At 41.1% G+C, this 6736-nt stretch overlaps 1 non-coding gene across 1 annotated transcript; it reads left to right on the forward strand.

The window, feature by feature from the left end:
* The first annotated feature begins 6090 nt into the window (after window positions 1-6090).
* On the forward strand, window positions 6091-6197 carry LOC112916586 (U6 spliceosomal RNA). The gene has a single exon (XR_003234323.2). It is a non-coding gene; the product is annotated as a U6 spliceosomal RNA (small nuclear RNA).
* The last annotated feature ends 539 nt before the right edge of the window (window positions 6198-6736 follow it).

Consider the following 6736-nt stretch of genomic DNA (forward strand, 5'->3'; position numbering starts at 1 on the left):
GAACACTTTTCATCTCTTGATGTCCATGCAGAAGCAGCTCTGCTAGTTTAACATCATTAGCTTCTGTTGCTTCCCCCTAGGGAAAGAGGGATGGCTTTCCTAATTATTAAATTTAAAAAGAATAAACCAAGAAGCCACCACTCAACCCTTCTTCTTCCTCAGACTTGCACAAGGAGGCCTATAATTGAGCAACATTGCCTTTGATTAAGTGCTAAGAGATTGAGAATTAAGTAACATTCTTCAACATCAGCTTTTATCAGTAATAAAGATAATATTTCAATCACCTCTCTGCCTAATTTTTTGTTTTATTTCCCAATTGGCTCAAAAGTTGGATGAGGATGAGGAGTGTTATTTATTTTTCTAGGATCCAAACACACATCTAAGAATTTATTCTACGGATACATTTATGTATGTGTGAAATGACACATGCATAAGATTATTCATTGTGGCCTGTTTGTAACAGCACAAGACTGAAACCAATCTGGATGTCCATGTAGAATTATTTAAATAAATTACGACAGTGCTGCACAATAGAGTACTATATAGTCATAAAATTTAAGGAAGCTCCAAAGAGAGATTAAGGAAAATACACACACACACAAAAAAACAAAAACTAGGTACAGAACTGTGAATAAAGTGTACTGTCAGCTGTGTAAGAAAAGGAAAATTGCATAAATATTTGCTAATGCATTCATAGGATATTTTGAGAATGATATACAAGAAACTAATGATTTTTTTAGTTATGTTGCCTTGGGGGAAAAAAACATGGTAGCTAGATGCATTTTATATTTGTTGCTCCTTATAGTCACAGAAATAATGGGTGAGTGAAAACTCAAAGCAGAAATCATATGTCTCAAAGTCTTATTAAGTAGGTAAATCTCTTTGAAATTGTATTTGCTAGTAGATGGATTATAAATTAGTCATTCACTCAATCAAAATGCATTCACACTTATTTACTCTTGTAAACTGAGGTGATTATTATATTTTGACCTCTTAAAGAAATTTAATTCACCTTTGAATAAATCTGCATATAATTGAATACCTAAATTAAATTCTCAAATAAATAGAATAAGAACATAGGTACATGAATAGTTACACTATATGGCAAGTTTCACCATGAAAAGTCATTTGCTTATTCTCACATATTCAGAAACTACTCCTTGAGAGCCTCCTCTGTGCCACACCCTGCCCTAAATTCAGAAAACAGAGTGGAGCAAGACACTGTCCCTGTTCTTCTTCTTTTTAAAGAATTTATTCATTTGAGAGAGAGCACATGAGCAGGAGGTGGGAGGAGAGGCAGAGAGAGAGGGAGAAGGAGACTCCCCGCTGAGCAGGGAGCCCCATGGACCCTGGGATCATGACCTGAGCCCGAAGAGAGACACATAAGGGACACCCAGGGGCCCCATCCCTGTTCTTAGAATTTCCCCTAACAGTGTATACAGACAATAAACAAATAAACAAGCAGATAATTTAAAAAAGTGATAGTCCTAGAACCACACTTATAAATAAAGCAAACTGGTGTTTATCAGAGGGAAGGGAAGATAGGGGGAACCCTGGTGCACTGTTGGTGGGATTATAAATTGGTATAGCCATTGTGGAAAACAATATGGAAGGCCCTCAAAAAAATGAAAATAGGGATCCCTGAGTGGCTCAGTGGTTTAGCGCCTGCCTTTGGCCCAGGGCCTGATCCTGGAGACCTGGGATCGAGTCCCACGTCGGGCTCCCTGCAGGGAGCCTGCTTCTCCCTCTGCCTGTGTCTCTGCCTCTCTCTCTGTGTCTCTCATGAATAAATAAATAAAATGTTTTTAAAAAATGAAAATAAAACTATAGCAATCCCACTTCAAATCCCAAAGGAAATGAAAATGCTACATCAAAGACCTATCAGCGCTCCAATGTTCATAGCTGCGCTGTTCACAATAGCCAAGACTAGAAACGAACTAAGTGCTCATCAAGAGATGAAAGGATTAAAAATGGTATATATAAATGGTATATATATATATTATTCAGCCATAAAAAAAGAAGGAAATTCTACCATTTGCAAAAATGGATAGATCTTGAAGGCATTATACTAAGTGAAACAAGTCAGAGAAAAACAAATACTGTGTGATCTCACTTATATGTGAAATCTAAAGAAAAAAAGAAAAAAGGCGACCAACCCCCCCCAAAAAAAACCCAAACTCATAGAAAAAGAGATCAGATTTGTGATTACCAGGGGCAGGGGGCAGGAGTGGTTGGAGGGTTGGATGAAGATGATCAAAATATACAAACCTCCAGTTATAAGTAAGTACTAAGAATGCAAAGTACAACATGATGACTGTGTTAACATTGCTGTATGATACATAGGAAAGTTGCCAAGAGAGTAAATAATAAGAATTCTTACCACAAGGGGAAAAAAATGTTTTCTTTTGTATCTATATGAGATGATGGGTGTCTTAATTAAACTAATATGGTAAGTTTCATGATATATATAAGTCAAATCATTATGCTATGTACCTTAAACTTATACATATAGTCCCGTATGTCAATTCTGTCTCAACAAAACAGGAAACAAAGCTATCAGGTGGTGATCAATGTTATGTTAAAAAGGGAGGATAAGGGCAGCCCCCGTGGCTCAGGGTTTAAGGCTGCCTTCCGCCCAGGGCGTGATCCTGGTGACCCGGGATCGAGTCCCACGTCCCATGTCGAGTCCCATGTCGAGTCCCAGGTGGGGCTCCCTGCATGGAGCCTGCTTCTCCCTCTGCCTGTGCCTGTGCCTCTCTTTCTCTCTCTCTCTCTCTCTTTCTGTGTCTTTCGTGATTAAATAAATAAAATCTTAAGAAAAGAATGAAGTCTTCTTACAAAAAAAAAAAAAGTGAGGATAAAGTAGGTGGAGTGGGGTCATTGTGAGGGAATACTGTTTACATAGGGTGGTTAGCAAAGGTCTCTGATAAGATGATATTTGTGCTGAGGGAAAGACCAGAACCTTGGAAACAGCAAGTGCAAGGGCCCTGAGGCACCTGTACTGTGAGATCTTCTGTGTATTTGTTATCCAAAAGGATTTATCCTCGGCTTAGTTAATTCTTGTAGAATATTTTACATATACAGAATTAAGGAGCAATTATATTAATAAATGCATACACTCATTAAGCAATCAATTCATAAGAAATGCAGAGTGTGAATTTTCATGAAAACAAGTTCATTTTGCAAATGAATCTGCAATTTAGGATTTTACAAAGTCTACAGGCTGACTCACGTGTCTATACTTGGTCTTCCACAACAATACTCCTAAAATCCTAAAATGATTAATTAAATTATCTATATTTCTCTCAGTGGCTCTTTCTAGTGCTCTGACTCTAAGAACCAGAACAAACTCTTTACATCTCCTGTGAGTCTCCCAAAGTTTACTTTATCCAGAGACAAAGGAGGAAGAATCCTTCAAGTTGGTAACTCTTAGCTCTGTTTTTAGAGTAAACATAACCATTTAATGAAAACAGACAATGTGCGTGCGCTAAGTGTTATTTTAAGGGAATCAACAGAGGAGGGAGAGAAGGGGGGAAACCAGAAGAGATCAAAAGGTTATTAAACAACCTGGAATTAATAATAATAAGCTTTTGAAAAAGCTTCAAGCCAGTGTATCCTGTTTTTTTCCTGTCTACCTTCAATAAAGAAGTGGTCATTAGAGCTATGATTTAACTAGACTCCAAGCTTTCCTGAGGCAGAAGACAGAGGCTGTTTTGTTTACTTTTGTGTCTTCAGGGACAAGCACATGGAAGGCTCACTATGTATATTTGTGGAATTAATTATTAATGTTAAACTCTGCGGTAGCAACCATAATTTTTCTACACTGCCTGGAGACACTTGGGTTCAATCTTGCATACGGGTTTCTTATTATTTTTCCAAAGCCAACCCACAAAAAAACCCAAAGAAGATGAAATGGAGAATTTCAGGCCCTGCCTTGTAGTCACAGAAAATGGGACACCGCCTGCTGTGGGCATCACAAGAATTTCAAGGTCCAGGACATGGAAGTTAAACCCAGATGGCTTAGCTCCCCAAGCCTTGGAATGATCACCTTACATGGTAGTCTAAGTTACTTCTGAGCTGCTGGGACTGTAGAAAGTAGGGAGTCTCACTGTATGTCCCTTTGACTTGGGGGATAACCTGTTCTGCAAATTTGCCAAGAGATGCAAACTTTGGGTGCACCCCGAGAAATGCAAGGGAGGCAATGGAAAGCCACATTCACCCTCTTGCATCTGAATCTCATTTATATCTTTGCTCTGCTTGTGAGCTCATTCAAAACTAACTCAAAATAATATCAACTTGAATTAAAGCCAACTATTTATTCTCTCCATTCCCGAAGCCTAGGCCAAATCCCATGATCGACTTGAGCTCTAGCTCTGTGTTTACAGTGAACATATTTTAATAAAAGATGACAAGTAGTGCACCACAGTAAGTATTTTTAGAGTAGCTAGAAGAACATGCTACAGGCCTCAGAGATGGCTTTCTAATAAGGGAGACAAGAAAGTATAAAAACTATTCCCATCAAAAGCAATGTGGGATCCCTGGGTGGCGCAGCAGTTTGGCGCCTGCCTTTGGCCCGGGACGCGATCCTGGAGACCCGGGATCGAATCCCACATCAGGCTTCCGGTGCATGGAGCCTGCTTCTCCCTCTGCCTATGTCTCTGCCTCTCTCTCTCTCTGTGACTATCATAAATAAATAAAAATTAAAAAAAAAAAAGCAATGTCAAAGCTATAGTGTCTAAGACCTGTAATGAGCCACAGGATATTCAATTTTATGTAATAGTGTGGAAGTCTGCCTTTTCAAATTACTTATTTTTTATAGAATTTTGAAATATAGTAAAAGATTATCCAGTATGGAATTTTTTAACCGATTTAAACTAAATCTTCTGTATGAATATAGCACAATATCGGACACTTCTACCCCCAACTCCAATATTTCTCTAGGGTTGGGGTAGAAGTCCACAGTACTAAACCTCTCGCAATGGCTCCTCAGTCACCTTGGTTTGGGTGTGGTATGAGGAGTCTCATGGAAATGAGGTCCAGAGCCTCTGGTCAGCGTCTTGGCCTTCCAGGGATAGGAGAGTGAAGGGATAGTGTGCACTCTGCAGTGGGAACAAGTATCATCGAGCTACAAAAGCTCAGGGGTTTATACTGAGTGAACTCTAGTGTGTTGGTCCTAGATATGATGTAGCATCCTTCAAGAGACGTCAGAAACACTTATGTGTTGATTCTGGTAAAGTACAAAGACCAGAAGAAAGACATTGAGTCTTAATTCACATACAAAAACAAGAAGTGCTATAATTGGGGAAGTGTGGGAACTATGCAGTGTAGAAGAGGGATGACTTCCCCCAAGAAATAGTGTCTGAACTAAGACCAGCAAATGACTGACTTGATTTGTTTTCCCAACAATCATGCCTCACCTCCCTCTTTTCCACAGTTCCTGGAAGCTCAAGCCCTTCCGATCACCTCCTCTCACTTTGTTAAGCACAGCTCTAAATCTGACCAAATCCCCCACCCATCTGACCCTCCAAAACTCTTTCCATGTGCCTTCTAGAACCCTTGACTTGCAGATGTGTGATAAACATGCTCCCCTATACTCTTAACCTCTTTCATCAACATTTCCTCTGACTCCTTGACCTTACTATGTGTGATTTTTTTGATCTCCTGAGTTCATTGGCTCCTCTACAGTCTTTTTAAATGAAGTAAGTATTCCTCTCACATTCTGTATACCTCCAAGCCAGAATGAGAGATACTTGTTTTTTTTCTCTTTGTCACCCATTTCCACTCAACCTGTTCTTCCTTCTTTCTTCAAAAGCCTCAGCTCCTTGTTCTATGGTTGAATGATCTCCCAATCATGCCCACTCCTTCACTGAAGACTGGACATCTGGCTCAATGCTTCCTCTTCATCCCTCCTCTTACCATTTTTATGTGTCCAGTACCCTGGGTTCTCCAATCCACTGACCCCACTACTGTTTTTTAACTGTCGACTGTTAACTGTCCATTGTTTGTTAACTGTCCATCAACCTGTCTTGTCTTGCTCTCCTCCTTGTCTATCTTTGATTCCCTGGTCCATCATTAAGAAAAGCAACTCAGATGCTCGCTTCGGCAGCACATATACTAAAATTGGAACGATACAGAGAAGATTAGCATAGCCCCTGCGCAAGGATGACACGCAAATTCGTGAAGCGTTCCATATTTTTGGCCACGCGAGGGAGGCCCCGGCGCAGGCCTGGCGCCGGGCAGGCGAGGGGAGCCCGCCCCGCAGGCACCAAGGCCCCCAGGGGAGCCGAGCTGGGGTCCTGCGCTGACCCCCGGGCCCCACAGGAGGGGGAGGGGCCCGGGCCCCTGCTGCACTGCACAGGGGACCCTCCAGCTGTGGCCTCCCGTCCCGGGCATCACCCAGGTCGCACCCGACGCCCTGGGGACCCCCAGCCCCGCATCATTGACACCCCCTGTGGCCCCCCAGGGGTAAAAATAATAATAATAATAATAAATAAATAAATAAATAAATAAATAAATGCAACTTAGGTTAAAAAGTAGATTTTTTAAAGATCTTATTTATTTACCCTAGAGAGAGTGGGGGGTAGAAGGGGCAGAGGGAAAGAGAGAGAGAGAAAATCCCAAGCAGACTCCACGCTAAGAGTGGAGCCTGACTTGGGGCTGGATCTCACAACCCCAAGACCTGAGCTGAAATCAAGAGTCAGATGCTTAACTGACTGAGCCACCGAGGCACCCCCAA

The sequence above is a fragment of the Vulpes vulpes genome, chromosome 3 (assembly GCF_048418805.1).
Source record: "Vulpes vulpes isolate BD-2025 chromosome 3, VulVul3, whole genome shotgun sequence".
Lineage (NCBI taxonomy): Eukaryota > Metazoa > Chordata > Mammalia > Carnivora > Canidae > Vulpes > Vulpes vulpes.